This window comes from Ixodes scapularis, unplaced genomic scaffold (assembly GCF_016920785.2).
Source record: "Ixodes scapularis isolate PalLabHiFi unplaced genomic scaffold, ASM1692078v2 ptg001158l_1___fragment_3__unscaffolded, whole genome shotgun sequence".
NCBI classification, from domain to species: Eukaryota; Metazoa; Arthropoda; class Arachnida; order Ixodida; family Ixodidae; genus Ixodes; species Ixodes scapularis.
Genome location: NW_024610108.1, coordinates 1655001 through 1658317, shown reverse-complemented (window position 1 = coordinate 1658317; position 3317 = coordinate 1655001). Strand labels below are relative to the sequence as shown.

Sequence of the window (3317 nt, the reverse complement as noted above, 5' to 3'; positions counted from 1 at the left end):
ACCCCCCCCCCCCCCCTTCCTTCCTTCCTTCCTTCCCTCCCTCCCTCCCTCCCTCTCTCCCCTCTTCTCCTCCCTGCAAGAAAACAAACTGTCGTTTCGAAATGTTTTCTTACTTGAACTGTGAAGGTTTTCAAGTGCATTTCCTTTCCTCCTTTATTGAGCGCACAATTCTAGAGTGGAACTTCCCTTCTGACATTGCAATAAAGTTTCCTGCACAAGGAAGAAAAACCTGCCATTTGACCTCCCTTGTGTGTGCAAAGTGTCAATGTTCCTATATTATGCTTGAGCATGGTCTTTTTGTCTTCCTATTTGTCGCAGAAATCATGTATGTGTATGTATGTATGTGTATATATATATATATATATATATATATATATATATATATATACCAATATCGCACTTTATGGATTAATCTTGCACGACCTGTGAAAACCACGTATCTCTGGCTTTCCTCACGTTCGATTTTCGAGCAATTTCTGAAGCTAGCTTGGGGAGATTGATTTCGCTCGCACACAATTCGAGGCGCGAGGACGGGCATGTACGAACGCCTACGTAGTCGGGACGGTAAACAAAACTTACACAAATTAAAATCCTGCGCAGATAATAAAAGAAAGAGCAACAAAAAAGTATGGGCGTCTTTCTTTACTAATTTCTTTTTTTTTTTTCTTTTTTAGGATTGTAAGCGGACGGGCTTCTTAAACGAAACCAAAAAGCGAGACACAATTTGACAAACGGGTCACGTCACAAGAAAGAAAATCCCACATCCTCAAGCGTGTAAAAAATGCACGCAATATCTACATTACTGGAATTGGAAGCGCTGCCAATCTCGCGTGCACTAGCCCAAATCGCGTTGCTCCCGCTCACGTCAAAGCGACACAGACCTCGTCGGAAAGGTACGCTTTCTGACGCGGTCAACCGGTAAAAACACTATGTATTGTAAAATTCTGTACTTTGGACGTGATTAATTCAGACTGCTTTGCGGCTAACTAAGCGCGCGTTCCTTCCCAATGAAACGAAAGAGCGAGATTAGAAATAGAGGAAATAATTCCCGTGAAAAGAAAGAAATTCGTCTCTTATTGAGCTTGGCAGTAAAGCACGCGACATCTCCAGTATTCCGTTTGAAAGCGTTCTCCATGGCAAGTGCAGTAGTGTACAGTGTTCGGCTCTCGCCCAGTTGAAAGCGCCAGAAAGCCCGTGTCGCCTCGCGACACGGGTAACCGCTAGAAAACACACACATTTTAAAGTCGCGTGATTTGCACTTGATTCCTCGGAAGTACTTTGTGGGAGACGAAGCGGGCGTTCCATGCCAAGGACACGGAAGAGAGAGATTAGAAATAGAGCGAACAATTCGCGTGAAAAGAATAATATTTGTCTCCTATCAAACTTGCCAGAAAAGTAAGCGAGATTTCCAGTATTCCGTTTGAAAGCGCTGCCCGTCGCAAGTGCAGTAGTGTACAGTGTTCGGCTCTCGCCCAGTTGAAAGCGCCAGAAAGCCCGTGTCGCCTCGCGACACGGGTAACCGCTAGAAAACACGCACATTTTAAAGTCGCGTGTTTTGCACTTGATTCCTCGGAAGTACTTTGTGGGAGACGAAGCGGGCGTTCCATGCCAAGGACACGGAAGAGAGAGATTAGAAATAGAGCGAACAATTCGCGTGAAAAGAATAATATTTGTCTGCTATCAAACTTGCCAGAAAAGTAAGCGAGATTTCCAGTATTCCGTTTGAAAGCGCTGCCCGTCGCAAGTGCAGTAGGGTAAATTGTTCGGCTCTCGCCCAGTTGAAAGCGCCAGAAAGCCCGTGTCGCAAAGCGACACGGGTAACCGCTAGAAAACACGCATCTTTTTCTTTTGTTAATCCCGTGCTTCTCACTTCGTTCCTTGAGAGGACTTTGTCGGAAACTAAGTGGCGGGGCCTTCCAAACGAAACCAATGGTAGAAACAATGAAGTGAGCAAAGAAGAGTAGTGTAAAGAAAGAAAATTGCCTATTATGAAGCCTGCCGTAAACACGCGCGATACCGCGACCATTCGGATTAAAAGCAGTGACAATCTCACTTACTATAGCGCTCATTGTTCGGCTCTGACACAATTCAAAACGCATGAAACGCCCCGTGTAAATATTGGTTTACTTTGTAATAACAAAGTCCATAAACTTTCTGTTGACCATGTTAACATGAACTGAAAGTCGAAAAGAAGTAATCAGAGTCAAGCAGGGGTCAGCACGTTTTTAATAAAAAGCGAGAAATAATTTTTTTTTATAGGGGTAGGATGTATGTACGTATGTATGTATATATAGAGGCACACAGGAAAAAAAGAACATTTATATATATATATACACACAAACATACATACATACATATATATATATATATATATAAGGAGAGAGAGAGGGGAAAAAAAATAAGAAAGAAAGAAGGACAAATAAATGATACTGAATAACGAGGAGCCACATGAGTGAGAGACAGTAAGTCAGTAAGTCAGTCAGTCAGTCACCGAAACTGATAACCACAAACTATGTACAGAATGCTCTTGAAGGATCTTCTTTATACTTATCGGTGATATTACGTGGAGGTGGGGTCTGTCGAGCGTTCGATTGGTGCGAGCGGCGTCTGACGACGTCGCCGACGCCTTTCGTCGCCGTCTCGGCCGCTGCCTCCGCCGCATGGTCGTTACAGCAAGGTACCTGCGATCTCTGGCGTCTGCCGTTGGGGTCGGTTCTCGGGTGCACCTGTGTCTTGAAAACGAATGCGAGAGGAGGGTGTTTCGGAGCGTCCGCGCTAACCGAACGGTGTGAAATGACGAGTGCGCTCTGACCGAAGGCCGGGGTGCGTCCTCGCGTCCTCACGGGACCTGAAAGCTCGGCAACGCTGCGAAGGCGTCGTCAATGATTTTTTTGGCGTACGACTTTCTGTTGCTACGACGAGAAAGAAATTTATGCGCTTCTTGCCGCGTCGGTACCGACCTCGGTCGGGGATATTCCGGCTGCGCGCTCGAACGTGCTTCATTTCTTCTTGGATTTGGAAGTAATTCCTAAGCGTTGTGTGTGTTTGCGGTTCGTAAGGGGCGCCTGACGGTGGCCCCGCGTCCGCGCGTTGGTAGGGTTTTGGGCGACCCACCACGAAAAGATTACCTGGTTGATCCTGCCAGTAGTCATATGCTTGTCTCAAAGATTAAGCCATGCATGTCTAAGTACATGCCGAAACAAGGCGAAACCGCGAATGGCTCATTAAATCAGTTATGGTTCCTTAGATCGTTTCTTCCTACTTGGATAACTGTGGCAATTCTAGAGCTAATACATGCAGTGAGCCCGAAGCCCCTC

At 45.8% G+C, this 3317-nt stretch overlaps 1 pseudogene; it reads left to right on the top strand.

Moving 5' to 3' along the window:
* Window positions 1–3125: 3125 nt before the first annotated feature.
* The window catches only part of LOC120847251, a 2235-nt pseudogene continuing 2043 nt past the window's right edge, over window positions 3126–3317 (top strand).